Source organism: Varanus komodoensis, unplaced genomic scaffold, assembly GCF_004798865.1.
Source record: "Varanus komodoensis strain SLA01 unplaced genomic scaffold, ASM479886v1 scaffold12, whole genome shotgun sequence".
Classification (NCBI taxonomy): domain Eukaryota; kingdom Metazoa; phylum Chordata; class Lepidosauria; order Squamata; family Varanidae; genus Varanus; species Varanus komodoensis.
This window is the reverse complement of record NW_025335349.1, coordinates 26,014,709-26,030,234: the sequence shown is the minus strand read 5'-3', so window position 1 is coordinate 26,030,234 and position 15,526 is coordinate 26,014,709. Positions and strand designations below refer to the sequence as shown.

General features: G+C 45.5%; 1 protein-coding gene across 1 annotated transcript in view; it reads right to left on the bottom strand.

The window, feature by feature from the left end:
• FIGNL2 (fidgetin like 2) overlaps window positions 1–14,657 on the bottom strand; it is a 60,500-nt gene extending 45,843 nt beyond the window's left edge. The window contains exon 1 of the mRNA XM_044422006.1: window positions 14,501–14,657. The gene's annotated coding sequence lies outside the window, so the exon portion shown is untranslated. The remainder of the gene's footprint in view (window positions 1–14,500) is intronic.
• Between the last annotated feature and the right edge of the window lie 869 nt (window positions 14,658–15,526).

The following is a 15,526-nucleotide window of genomic DNA, read 5'->3' as shown; positions in this document are numbered from 1 at the left end:
TTTACAACTATATTCTCTGCTCTTGTATGTTTACCAGCATCATCCAATTACTGAAGAGGACTAGGCAACCAAAACAAGTAATGAAACTTCCCACCCAGGCTGTGATTCTAGAGAAGACACTTCACCTTCTAAACACTCAACCTCCCTAACCTCCATTGCACTGATCGGGTTAGCAGTGCATCACCCCTGGCCCTTTAATTACACATCTTTGCAACCATTAATCCTGATGCCATCAATTACTGCAGCTTTATCCCATTCACTTTTTTAAAAGCATCAGGGGTCTAGCAAGCAGTCAAGTACCTCTCTCCTTTACCTGTCAATTATAGAGCGTCACAAACAACTCCAGTCTATTTTGCCATGTGAGTATCAGGGCACTCCATTTCTCCCACACATATACATGTATATTGCCACAGTCCATTATTATTCCTCTGTCGTACCTTTCAGCACCACCCTTTTCAAAGGCATTTCATATATCAATGATCATTTGATCCAAGGGAGGCACTGAATCACACACAACTAAGCACAGAAAATCCTGACAAACCCATTTATTTAAAAAACAGAAATGGGAGTTTGTTTTTTCAAAAGTGTGTGGGGGGGGGGAGCAAAATAGTAGTAATCCAAACATGCATATTAAATTCAAAAGGCATTGTTGTATGTATAGCCCAGCAGAGATCAACGTTTCACAAGAAAAAAACACATCCCATTTGTGCCTTAAACATTACCACTCCCAAGTCATAAATACAATATATTAAATTCAGTGTTTTTGATTCAGACTGTGGTGGGAAGAATATTGCATCTTTTGACACCAGCAGCACATGGGCTTTGTATGACAGCTTTCCTCTCCCATCTCTGCACGCCCTTCCTACCCATCCCTTCCACCATTTCTATCACCATGGACAAGAGGTAACTCTCAAATGGGAACTTCTGTGGCATGTAATAGGGCGGCTGGCAGGCAAGCAAAGAGAACAAGCACAAAGACCCTCCCCATCTCCATGTTCACAGAGCTAAGGAGGGAGAAGAAGCTGAACAGCTCAACTGGCCCTGCTTTTTATCTCATATGACATGCACTGAATAACCAGGAAACCTCCAAGTTTGCAGCTTAGGTCTAGTGCAGATTTTATTCACATGTTCAGGGAAACTCATCTCATCCCATCCCCTTTTCTTTCAAAGGGTTGATTCTCAGTGTGAGGAAACATTATGTGACAGGGAGCAACATTAAACACCAAAAATCTCTTCAGCTGTGCATGTGTTACTCAGCACATCCTTATAAGCATGGATAATAGGCTTCAGAACATTTGGGTAGCTGCTACATCCGCTCTCTTACTGATGAAAATGAAACTAATTCACCACATTCAGCCCAGCACCCATACATTTGTGTTGTATAAGTAGAGAAATTAACCTTAAGTGAACTTAGGAGGCAAGAGGACCACTTCCAATGTATTACTTTCTGACCACACCTTTCTTCCAGTGAGTTCAAGGTGGTATGAATGAGCTTCCTTCAGAGTAAAGCTGATTTCCCATGCAGTAGTTTTCAGGAAGGAACCAACATGGTTCTACACTTTTCCTTACAGAAAAACAGATGTTACAATGCAGTATTTTTAGATAGAGGCACTCAGGCTAATTTCTCTCTCTCATACAGATGCTGGGTAGTCTTTTATTGCTATATTTTGCAGAGTTGGCCAGCTTTCTGATGAAAGGATCTTGGCAGAAAAGCACTCTTTCTTCGAGGGAAAAGAGGTTATGGTGACATAATGATGCAATCTATTACCTATTCCCACCTCAAAAGGCCATGAAAGCTAAAAAACAATTTCATGTTTGACTTGGTTTGCAGAAGATAGAGAGAAAGAGGGGGAAAAAAGAATGGTCCTCAGGAGAAAACACAAAGGCTAGCTTTGTGACTGTAAAGCAACAATATCAAAAATGTGTTTTTTTAATATAGAGGTATACAGCCAAAAAATCTATACAGCAATATCATCAAACCTCAGTGGGACCAAGAGAAAGTTGGCATGCAAAGCTAGAGAATGATTATAGATGATACACTGGGTGTAAAAAGTTGGCTTCCTTACTTTTTACCGATTTTAAGTAAAGATAGGCTAGTTTTATCTATTTTTAAGAGGCACTGTGGACTTTTTCATGTTCTAGAAAGCCATTCAGCCAACCTCCATTGGGAGAGACTTAAATGGAGCAATAAAGATCAGTGTCTCCTGATAAGAGAAAAACAGGTCTTATACCATCTGAGGAAAGTCAGCCTAGCAGCACGACCTGATGACAGGACATATGACTGAGAAGTGTACAAGGTTCTGGTTGCCCCACCAAATAATTATTTCAGAAAGCCAGGAATGGGAGAGAAAAAGGCACCCCAAATGATGGAGGGATAGGAATACCTTTCCAACAAGTAAAGGTTTGTTTGAAGCTTTTTTTTAAGGGAGTTGGTTGGGAAAGAAGGCATGATAAAAGTTAATAAAATTGTGCAAGAAATAGGAAGAAACAGATTTTTCTGTTCCTCTCAATACTAGAACTCAGGGCCCTCCAACAAAATTAATGAACAAGATCAATTCAGGACACAGAAATGCAGGACTGACAAAAGGAAGCATTTCTCTGCGCAACACACAGCCAGACAGGCAGGAGCGTCCAAGCGGGAGGGCATTCTAAGGAAAGCAACACATTGTATCTGTATCCACTCAGCAGGCAGGCACAGCTGACCCCTAAGATCCCAGATTCAAAAGGGAGGTAATGAATCCTAAATGTTTTGGCCATTTTTCCTCTTTTTTTCCCTCCATGCCTACTCCAAAGCAAACTCCACTGAGGTCCATAAAATTTACACCCAGGTAATTGTGTAAGAACAGCCGTCTTGGCCTCATGTCTGGCTTCCCCCGCACTCCATATTTGGTTGTGGGTGGCTGGGTTATTTCTTTCCCTTTGGGAGAATGTGAAAAGTGATGATCTGAGATGTTCTCGGATTCATACTTATTAGCTAGATTTCACACTATAATGCTTTGGGCTGCAACCTCTGAGGAGATGTGAAGAGGGGATGATTTTGGCAGTGTTTGTGTAAAGAGCTTGATACTGGAAGCACAAAACTTGCTCTTTATGCTTATCTCTGAGTAAGCCGCAGTTTCTTATTTGTGAGTAAATATTGCTGCTTCTTGCCATTACTTCTGGGAAAGCAAGAAGAGGAAGCAATTAGGGGATCCCTTTGTAAAGATGTAGATTTTATATACAATGGCTTGCTTGCAGTTCATGACAATGGTGGGTCAAACAAGTACCTTTTGTGTCTTTCAGTGGATCAAAGACACAGCACCCTACCTTAATTTTTGTATTTCTCAGAGTGAACTTGCTTGCCTTGGTTTCCCTGTTCAATTGAAAGTTTTGTTGCTATACCAGGCAAAGGTGAGCACAAAGCTAAAGCAATGCTACAGGGTGTTGCTGAGATCAGACACAAGCTTTTCCCCTGCAATCATGAGCTGTTCCCTTATACTGGGTTGCTGTTGGATTAAAATACTGTGTTCTATGATACAATGTGCAAATTTTCCCATCCCACAGCTTTGCAGACAGGATCTTCGAATTTCCCTTCATGCAAGCTGGTCCCTGTTTGCCTCTGCTATGCAATATATTACAGCTGTACCAAACAAATATGAGTGCAAAGGAGTGCTTCAGCATGACATTGCAATTAGACCCAACTCTCCTTTATGATCCCTCCTAGGATTTTTTGCAGTCCTATGAATTTTATGCAAAAGTAGGTTGCACTTTGTTCAATGCAGCTTATTGACATACAAGCATGCACAGAAATGAGGCTTGGCAGTGCAATGTATTTTCTCGTGCATCAACCCTTTTCCCCCTTCCTGGACAGAAGTCTCTGGGCCAGACTCCTTGTTCAAAGAGTCAGTGTGTCTAGACTGGAGGATCAGGTGTGAAAGCCACACACACTTTTTCCCAGCACAAGAATCTGCCCCTTCTGAATCCAAATAAGGCACTATTCTTCAGCATAGCTAACTGCAATGCATCACCTAAGGGCATAATCCAGCAAGTTGGGAATGAAAGAGAGTTATTCTTGGCATGCCTTCCAGGGCCACTATGGCACCAAGTCTGTCTCTCTGGATGAGGACAGTGAGGCTTGGAAAATGAGGTCTGCAGACACAGAGATGGCAGAGGAAGAAGGCATTATTTCAAGGCCACCATCTCTGGGTATTCAGGCAGACTCTGGGAATTGCAGGGGACATGGGAATGGAGCCAGGAGAGCCTGACCCAATCCTTGACCCCATGATGTGGAGTCAGGAGAGAAGGGCTCAGGAGAGAAGGGCCTGGGTGAACCTAGGAGGCTTGCCCATCTCCCCAGGGGCACACCCAGAGGGTGGGGCCCAGGATTATTGAAAATGGGAGTTCTTGGAAACAGTATCTTGTTTGAGTTCAACAAAGCACTCTGTACATGCTCAGAGACTCTTCCCCATTGGCCAATACCTTCCGGATGTACATTGGAAATAAAGTGCTTTCTCCCAAAGAACTGTCTGTTCTTTGAGAGAGGGGAGGGGAGGGGAGAACCCTGTTTCTAACACCACCCTACATTCTCTGAGGAAGGGGTATAGAATTACCCCCATACCAAGGTCCTGAGACTCTGAAGTCTGTGTCCTTGGCTCCTTGTGGCCAGCCTAAAAAGAGCTGTGCCTGATGCCTCTCCGAGAGGGGAAAGGGATTATCCAGGTGGGAAGGGGAGGAGGCTGGGGCCATCTCCCTAGGCGGCTTCCTACTTGTGCCCCAGTCTAGATAAAATGCACGAGGCGAGGCAGGGTGAAGATCACCTCCACCAGACCTCACTCCAGCCCCACTGATGCATGCAGGCCTCCTCCTTCAGAGGCTCATATGCCTTGAAGATGGGGCTGGCAGGATTGTGTCCTAAGGGGACCAAAGTCTTGCAAGGCAGCAATGATGCGGTTGACTCCACCTGTAGGGTCCCACCACCCACCCAACTTCCTGCCATGAGCACCAGCCACCAGTGCCTTAGAGTGCATTATCAAAAGGGTCTCACAGCCATGCAGAAATTACTGTTGCCATAAGACAGGGGCTGGGCACCTGATTCAGCTCCGAAGGCCACACTGTTTACATTTCATCAGCTACAAGGCCATGGTTAATTCAAATATTTGCACTGCATGTATTTAACACATTGTTCCCCAAACAGAACCACTCTTTCTTAAAAGATGTGCAAACATGAAAGCTGGAGACACATGTGGTTGTTATACTCACAGAAGTTACACCTCCTCAGTGGAGAGCACTCCTCCTGTGTTTCTGCAGGCACCCCCCTCCCAACAGCACAAAATTCTGCACAGGGCAAGAGCAAATAATCCAGGAACACCTAGAGATGTTAAGGCCTGGAAAAAAAGCAGAAAAATGCAGAACCCCCTGGGGTTTTTTAAATTATTTTCCTTGTGCTATTTGTGTCCTCACCCCCCCCACAAAAAAAAAAGGAAAAAATGGCAGCTGATCATGGTTTGTTTTTTCTTTTTCTTTCTAGACACAGGAATAAAATATTTATGAGAAGGTATTATATGCTACTCAGCTTTTTCTCCCAGCAACTGTGCCCTCACTGCTCGGAATCCTTGAGGCTTCCGATATTTCTGCCTTCCAGGCTGAAATCGGCAGGGCGGAGGAGTGGCAGAGGTGATGTTTGCCTCTTCTTGGCCACTTTTTTGCCACTTCTGACCTCAGAGGAGCGGCCAGCATGGCTCTCTCCATCCTGGCTATGAATGGGAGGAGGTGGATCTCCAACTCTGCCTTCCAAGGTCGAAGTGCTCACCCAGAGGACATCTGATCGCTCTCCAAGAGTGTCAGGCTTCGGACTGGGGAGGCCCCACTTCAAATCTGACTGGGTGACCTCAGGCCAGTCACTCTTTCTCAGCCTAACCTACTCACAGGGTTGTTGTGAGCCTGAAACAGAGGAGAGTATTGTGACGACCTTGTTCTTGATTTTTAATAGCTATTTGATTGATTCCTGTGCTTTCTACTGTTTTGTCTTGCATTGTATTTCTTTAAATATTTAACTGGCATTTTATATTTTAACTATTTAATAGCATTTAACTGTTTGTTAGCTATCTAGAGAATATTAGCTATTAGGCAGATTAGAAATATAATCAATCAATTAATAACGTGCACTGGCTTGACTTCCATGGAAGAAAGACAGCAAGATATAAATACAGGGTTGTATCCCATGTTAGTCCTACTTAGGGAAGAGCCATTGAAATGACTGGGTCTTAAATTATTCATAACTATTGTAAGTCCCATTTATTTCCATGGGTCTCCTTTGAACAGGACTAATGTTGGTTATAACTCACAATTCATAAATGGTCGGCTCAGAGCTACAGCAAAAGCCAGACCAACAAGGGCCAGTTTAACCAAACATAAGGTGGCTTTCAAGTTCATGGGTCCCTGTTTCACTAAGGGCTATCTGGCAATGCTAACACCCAAGTCCGAAGTCACAAGGCATCAGTGGTCCAGCAGGATGATGCCTTCAGGCCATCAAAAGACTGGAGCAAAGCGGCTGCTTCAGAATCAGTGGCAGAGGACCCAGTAAATGCACTCCTTCCCCAAATGGGCATTCCTATCAGGAAGGCTTAAGAAAATATTTGGAAATACAGAGAGGCAGGGTACTAGGTTCCAGCCCTGATCATGAAGTAGCCATGATCATCAGTAGCCAGACTCACTACTGAAATTAGGAGGGAAATGGGCTAGGCCCCACAGTATATAATCATCACCAGACGTGGAAGAAAGGGAAGCCAGATGGAGGCTGTCTCCAACACCACTGACTAACTGCAAACATTAGGTTATGCTGGCTGGGAAATATGGGACTTGCAGTCCAACACACTGGGCAAACACTGGCGGGAGGAAGTCTGGAACAGGTGCTCTGTACCCACAAGGAAGCTTCAATGCACCTTAGGAGGAGCCAGAATCCAAAGGCGTGGATACTTGTTGTCACTGAGCAAGCACAACCCCTGCGGGTTGACAGGATGCCTGCACTGAGACAGAGGCTCTCTCTCCCCTCATTGTAAAGGTTACCAGGGTTATCCACACTCACCAATTAATCCATAGTGGAGAAACAGCACATAACATGTGCCCCTTTCTGTAGGTCTTACAAAAAAAGACTCTTATCTTTCTCTGATTTCCTAGGTTGCAAGGAGTTTGTCAAAAGACAAACTACCCTGGGAAATAGCCACGGTTGCTCCTGGATATCGAACTAACAGACAAAGCAAAACCGTAAGTTAAAGTGACAACCTCAAGTTGTTCCTAGACAAGGCAGGCAGATGTACAGAAAGAAGCAGGTACAGGGATTGGCAGGCCTGGGGATCTGGAGCAAAGCATGTGTGGCCAAGAATAACGTGGAAACAACTGACAAAATGATGGCCATTCTGGATGCCAAAGATGACACTATATTCTAGCACATCTGTAAGACACACACTGGGGCAAATGTTACTCTATAAGCACAGGAAAAGGCATGGACAAGTAACAAGGAGCAGCAAAAAGAGCCAGTCAAGCCAGAGGAACCAAGCTCAGCAGGGAAAAGCAGAGCAAGGTTTTTCTGTGGAAGCTCATGGTTTTCCAATGAGGTAGAATACTCAGGCAATAGGATTTCAACTCAGGTTTTTGGAAGGCTGCCAAGGCCAGTGATGCAGGGTAGAAAAGCTTTCAATGCCCAATTTTTCAGCAAAAGTTTTTCCACCTCCTAAGTCATTAGCAGCAATCAATAAATGTAAATTGCAGAGCCACGATTAGACAAACTTAGCAATGTGTTTTCTGGTGATTATCCCTAGCAAGTATGTGGAGAAAATATGTAACTGTTCCTTCACATGCACAGGACTCAGTGTGAACCAGAACTACCAAGTAGAAACTGAGGTGCCCCAACAACATCAGTGAAAGAGAACTGACCTCTATTGAAACAGGTGTGTGGTCAACGTATCATATTGGTGCCTCACCACTTCCATTAGCTGTGATTTTTCTCTTAAATTTAAACAATGTAACATGCCATTATCTTTAAATTTTTACAAATATTCTGATTAAAGTATCTATATAATCTGCTTTAACTTTTAGCTAAAACATTTCACGTCAAACACTTGGCATAGATAATTAACATGGGTTATATCTGTTATTTTAAATAGAAGTAGAACAAAAATGATCTCATGGATCATTTGCTAAGGGAGAAGGTAGCACCTTGTGGCCTTCCTGATATGTTGAGCTAAACATTCTCATAAATCCTCACCATTGGCTCTGTTGGTTGGGCTGATGAGATGTGTACACCAAAATATATGAAGGGCCACGAGTTGCCCACCTCTGCATCTAGGATTCCGAATTCTTCCCATGCCGACTGAAAATGCTCTGATAAAAATTTTCCAGTTCAAAATTTTTCAGAAATCTCACATCACTACATGACCTCAACCCTCTACCCCTGCTAAGAAGTACTGATCACTGTAGCATCCAGTGATCCTTACTTTTCTAGACAAGCTTTCACCATCCAACCTAGAGAGTTTGTCTTCAATTCACAAAAATGTCATCTGCACTTTCCTCTGCTCATTAGCTGAAACTGAACAAGACAAACTTCCTTACCACCCATTCTGTTTGCTGAATTCGCCCAGAATCATCTGAAAAGAGCAACTTCATTTGCTAAGTAGGTGATAAATTCATCCCAGTAGGTAAGACATATCTCTGGCTATGGGTGAAAACAACTCAGATTTACCAGATGACTCACCACCCAGAGTACCTCCAGCAGGTGACACTGCAGAAGTCGTAGTGAAAACAAAGCCCGCTTTGCTTGCTGATATTGCCACTGCAGCCCAAACATACAAAAGGTGAGCTGTATGTGTACAATCCGTTGGCTTTAGCTCCAGTCCAGCAACATTCACACTCTAGCCAACCTTCCAACCTCACTGGTGTCTGATCCTTGGTTAAACTAAGGAGGTAAATGTTGCTTCACTTTGAGAAGATGGCAAGGAAGATAGGGCCAACCAAAAAGCAACCCTAGAAAATGTTGTGCTGAGTTAACTGCAAATGCCACAAACATTTTCAGTTTATTTAGCCGTACAACTTAAGACATGTGTCTCATGATGTCTCTTAAGTGGAGACGAGTCCGTGCGGTGATGGTTGCGGCAGGCCTCCAGATGACAAGCCATGCTCTTGTCTTGTCAACTTTAAAAGGAGGAAGAGTACTGAAGGAGAAGGTCACCTGTATGATCAGATCACCAGGTTTATTTACAGTTCTGGGAAAAGAGGGAAGCATGGATGCCAGCCATACAATGGACAGCTGGAAAGGCAGAGGGGGCAAAAAAGTGCATGCACTGTGAAACAGGTGAGAAGGAAGGAGGAGCCTTCCAAAGGCATGCGGAGGAAATGGGCTCCTAGGGACATGCAACCTAGAAGGCTCAAACGACCACAGGAAAGGGCATCAGTGGAGAAGAGTTGGACGCAATCCCAAACCTCCTCCTCAAGAGGATGGAATGGCTGAAGGTGGGCATCCCAGAACATTTTTATTTGCCCTTTTCTCTTGCTTTTCCAGTCCTGTGAAACATTCTACTTTTGCAGAGAAGCAATTAGCACTGCTATGCACACTAACATAAAATGCAGTCATGCTCTACATGTCTATAATGATGCCATTATGACACTTCCGGTTTTATTTTTAGCCCTTATCCTAATCAATTCCAATTTTTCACTGCCACAACTTACTGAGTTGACCTTTGCAGTGAGCTTTCTGCTCTGACTCCAAAGATCTCTTTCCCACCCAGTTGCTGCCAAGTTAAACCCTCGTCAGAAAATGTTGCAAAATTATGAGCTTGCTGATGCCAGAAATGCCTCCCTGATGCTGTAAAATGGTTAGCTACAGAGGGACATGGGGAGCTGCCTGGTTCTTTGCTTCTGTGCATGCCATGATCTTTTAAAACCCAAGCCAAATCTGGAAAAGAGTTTGAGTTCCATACTGCTTTCTGGGTGGAAAATGCAGCACTGAGAAAAACAAAATGCTGCTGTTGCCAAGATGATTTCTGTAGGCCTAGCTGAACTCTCTCCCCGGCTAATTCCCTCCTAACCAGGTCCACATGACAAGCCGAGAGCAGAAACATAAAGAATGCTTCCAGTGGGAAACGAGACAGAAACGCAGGCGGGGAGAAAGCAGTGTGAATCTGTCTGCACCTAACTGAGCCCTGGCCAAACTGGCTCCGCAGGCAACACCGGCTTGCTTCTGACTGAAGATGCTCTTACTAAAAGGACCAGCTCTAAGATCTGCCGGTGAGGTGCGGAGAAAGGGGCAGAAAACAGAGGGGTCCCAGATAAGCAATTGTTAACATGATCCATATGGTACACAAGTTGCCTTTCTGTTTAACCAAAATGATAATGGCAAAAGGAAAGAATGCAGGGGAAGGGGAGGGGGTGGTCCTAAGAGAGAATGGAAGCCAGGACAAAGCCTGCTAGTTAAAGCGTTCTCTGGGGCTGAGTTAAATGAAAACTCATTGTGAAAGGAACTGCAGCTTTCTGATTCTTTGCAGCTTAAGCTGCCCAAACCACACCCACCCCCATCCCTACCCCCAACCCCACTCAGTGGCACATCCAAGCCCTGGAGCCCCAGAAACCAAGACCCATTTTTCCTATGGTAAAAGATCTCACTTGTGCATGGCGTTTGAAAGGAAAGTCTTCAATGATTCTTTGTTAAAGAGTACCAGCTACAGGAAATGAACACAATTTATATCATTAATAGCCAGCTTTAACTGTATAACGTACAGCTCCAAGCCACCCATGGTGTAAGAGGACTTCACTCCCTCTTACTGCCTCCAGGGATGAAGAGGTGTGTGTGCATGTATAGGGGAGAAAGATTTCACTACTAGTTGTCCAGCAAGCACATCTTCAAAGGATGCAATCTAGTATTTGTCACTGTATTACCCTTAAGCACAGCAAGGGAAAGTGTAAACACACTCATGACTAATTAAAGGCATCTAAGCCAACTAGTCAATTTAATAAACACACCACACTAGTAATCATTCTCCTGATCACCATTCTAGTCACTGCTAAATTTAGAATAACATAAAAAGGCTTCCATTTGGATCTTTCATAGTAATACTTTGCTTTGAAAAACAAAAAAAGTAATATAGGTGACAGACTTGTATTATAATGTAATGTAGCAACTTTGTACAAAAAGCTTATATGTTTTTTCCTCCCAGCATAAATCATCTCAGGACCTAACCTCTTTTCTAATCCTTTAGAGTGCCCACCACCCTGCACAAACCCTCTACATTTACAATAAATAAACCTTCATATCAGCACAATCCTATAAGCATGCTTACTCAGAATTAAATTCCACTAAGATCAGTAGGATTTAGCCCCAAGTAAGTGAGCATAGTACTGCTTTTGTTTTCACAGAAACACTGCCTGTTAATTAAAACACGTTAATTGATTAATCATCTTCTTTTAAATAGATCGATTACTTTGAAATAAATGTGCATATAACTAAAGCCTCAGAACAAGCATAACACTAATAGAAGTATAAGATAACTCAGTTAGCTTCTGCTCATTGTTAGAAGGCCATCTTGAATATAATGTTTGGACAGATACATAGACAGAGACTCCATACTGCGGTAATGTATCAGAAGTAAAGCATTCTAAAAGAAAAATAATTGCACCCTTAACTCAGAGGCTCACTGATTACAGCTGGTCCCACTAACTAATCAACTAAAACTTTCATTGATCGATGTGCTGATCAACCCAATTAATGTTGCAGTCTCAATTAACTATAAAAAACAACCGGTTCATATGTTGGCTTGGTTTGCCTTCTGTAGTCAGTTGAAAATTCATTGACAATTTACCAAGAGAAGCAACGAAGATACATTCAATTCACTATAGTTTCAGTGCTAGCAGGGTAGCACTTTCTAAACTGACTACAAAAGTTAAAAGCTAGGAAATCCCATGTAGCCACCTCAAGCTTATCCTTGAAAATCTGCTGCTTTCACACATATTCTGCATTCAGTACACTCTAACCAAATTGAAAATAAATTAAAGCAATGATCTTCCATATTTTCATAATCAATTTGGTAATTAAAAACAGAGACCTTCTCACTATCACATGTAACACTGCTTTAGATACCATTCCCTCTCAATAAATATGTGCATTATCAAACAAGAACAATGTCTGAGGCCTAAACACATGAATATACAGGCCAGAAGCTGTGTTCTGGCTTGGGTTATTATAGCAGATCTTCCCAGAGGCAACGGTAGGCCCATTATGGACACGTTTGCTTGAGGGATACAGTACTGAAATCAGAGAAAAGAGGGATAAACCTAGAATAAACCAAACTTCCACGATTTCAAGAACCACTGAGATAATTCCTCATGTGGGACTAAATTCGCCTACAAAAACAAACCCTTCAATGGTACATTGCTAAAACTTATTTTAAAGTGTGTGTTGGTTTGATTTAGAAGGCTAGAGTACATATTTGTTAAGTACCCTGGTCACTACCACTGGTTCAAGTATGTGTTCTTGATACACACATGCTGCTTCTTTTTTGCCCCTCACCAAGAAAAGAAAAGCTGTACAGTATGCAAGGTACATATAGTTACACTAATAGAATAGGAATTAACAAAATCTGAAGTTACTTAAGACAGAACCACAATCCTAGACGTTTGACAGCCATCTAATTCACAGCCATGTCTAATCATCATGACTTAAAACAATCTAGAGAAGGTGCAAACCATGAGTGGCCTAAGTTTCTTTTAGGGGTTCCTTTTTCAAAGGCACTGACTACTTTATGGCTGTCTTAAGTTTTAGCCACTGTAGTGTGTGTGTGTATTTGGCTTATGAGTCTCTCAAGATCAAATTCTTGATGAAATGTGAGGAGACTGGAGATGGCCAGCATATCTCCATTCCTGTGCAGACTTCAGCAGCTTCCCTCCGCCCCTTCCCTGCCTGGGGTTGCATTTCTAGAGTGTGCAAAATAATGTCATGGATGATGGGAGAGACGCTGCCTCGAACTGACATTGTTTGAAGCCACTCTGCATGTTCCCTGCAAGTTTGGCTAATTGACAGCTCACTAAACCCATAACCTGAGGGGATTTTCAAAGGCAATCAATAGAAAATGTATGTGCAGGGAGGGGAGACTCCCACTTTTAAACACCCCCCTCCCCCTCTCTACGCCTGCAAGATAGAGACCCTGGACAGTGGCAAAGAAAAGGGAACAGCCACTGCCACGCTGAATCAAAATTCCTCAAGAGACGGCTGCTTCTCTCGCCCCAGGGGTCACTGCAGACACAGCATCCAAACAAAGGGCCCTGGTTTCTGGTTGCCCCCAAATATACCAGTGTTTGGTGCCTGTTCTTCAACTACTGAGGAAGGAGAGCTAAACACACACACAGAAAGAGAGAATCAAACCATCTTTTTTTCTGGGTCCCCTTTAAGAGCCCCCACATTACCCATACCAAGAGAGAATGCAGCTACATTTCAATAGTGCACGGTCTTTCCCTGCCTCCCCGCACAAACCCTAAACTTATAACTTCCACATTCTTTGCTGAGTTTTCCAGAGAGCAAAATCTGCTTCTTCACCTCCAAAAGGCATAGACACATCACCAGACACCTCCCAGGCCCCTGACACGGAGAGCGCTTTCCAAAGCACCAGCCATGCAGTTAAATCTTTCTCCAAACCTCTGCGACCTTTGCTCTTGTGTGCAGGATTTATGCCCCAACAGCATTTATGCCCCTCCCGCAATGAATGAACCCCAAATGCTGATTGTGCTCACTCCAGGGTAAGATCCCCTTCTCCCCCACTGGCAAATGGAGAAGGACGCCCCTCCAGAAAATAAGGAACAATGAGGAGGTGCCCCCGTGGGGCTCTAGGGAGTTGCGGTGCTTTGCATCAGGGTTCTCCTACAAAATAACGGTTGTGCTTTAAATTGGAGAGGTGGAGGCAACGCTGCCTTCGACACACGTCCAGTGCCACGTCTGCGTAGGAGCTTTGCACACCCCATATAATATCCCCATTCCTATTTCCGTACAAGCAGAAATAGCCGCCTGTCTCCCCAAACCCCAAGGAAGGAGCCCGCTGGCGCCCGGAGGGCCTCTCTTAAAAGCCTTTCGCCAACTGGGCTATCCCCCGCGCGTGGGCGCCCTCGAAGTGCCCAGCGATCCGACAGAGGACAGCCCCACCACCACCTACCCACCCACCGCCATCGCCGCCGCCTCAGCCCTCGACCCGCAGCCAGCCAGAAGAAGCACCTCCAGCTGCATGTTTGGCAGGATCGCGGACATGCGACCCCCGCATCCCGGCGAGCTCCTCACGCCTCCCCTCCTCCCGCCCCAACTTGTGCGAGGCAGAGGCAGCCCCGCCAGCGCTCGCCGCATCTCCCGGGAAACTCCGAAGTCCTAAAGGTCCCGTCCGGAGCGGCTCCCTCTGCCAGCGCGGCGGCGGAGCGGCCCGTCATGGCGAGCGCCCGGCCGCCGACCCGGGAGCCTCCGCGGCCCGCTGACAGCGCCCCCGCTGCCTGCACTCACCTACTCATCCCTGCCTGTCCCTAGCGGAACCCGGCGCAGCCACATGGTTCGCGCGGCCCGGGCGCGGCGGCGGCGGCGGGCGCTGCGGGGCGACGGGGGCTCGCTGGGCTCGGCATCCTCCAGCCGCCCGCCGGCCGACACTGCGACTGCTCCCTCCGCCGCTCGAGCAGCGCGAGGCTGCGTCCGCCCCCGGCTTGCCCAAGCAGCCTCTGCTGCCTGCCTGCCCTTCCCGGCCCGCCCTTTCTCTCGGCGCGCCCTGCCCACGTCCCTCCCCTTCCCTTCCCTCCGCTGGCAGCGCCGTCTCCATCGCGCTCCGAACAATTCCCGCCTCCCATGACCTAACCCTTCCCGTCCGCCGAGTCCGGCGGCGCTGCTGGTACGTCTCCTTCCCGTTCCATACGCGCTCCGACCCTGCCGGCACGGGAGCTCGGCGGAAGGTGTATATTGGGCGGGGGGGGGGAGTGAACGACCCCCTCCCGAAACCATCTGCCAGGTAATCTGGTTAAGCGTAATAACACCGCCCCGGTCTCCGGGTGGGGCATACACAGATTCGTCGGCATCGGAGAGGGCAAACAGTTATTCGAAACACATCTCATTTTTTAACTGCGGAACAATAAACCCAGAAAGTTAAAAGTGCCACTTCGAAACGCTTGCCCGGCTCCCACAAACGAGGAGATCGGTTGGCAGCGTGGGAAACAATCTGCGTGCTTTTCGGTAACAGCAAGACTGTTAAAAAGTGGCCTCGGTCTACGCCAACCTTGGCCAAGCTGGTGCTCCCCAGAGTTTTTTGTAGCAACTCGCAGCAGACTCAGCCAATATGGCTCAAAGTGAGTAGAGCTGGGAGTTGTAATGCAAAACCATGCCAAAGGTTGGGAAAAGTGGGCTATGCAAAGGGTCATTCACCTATCGCTGGAGACTAAAGGTGAAAGTGGACAAGGAGAGACAACCATCTTCCTTCTCCTGTGTCTTCTCACAAGATCAGGTACTGCCTCTGTTATGTTACGTTATGTTATTTGCAAAGTTGTG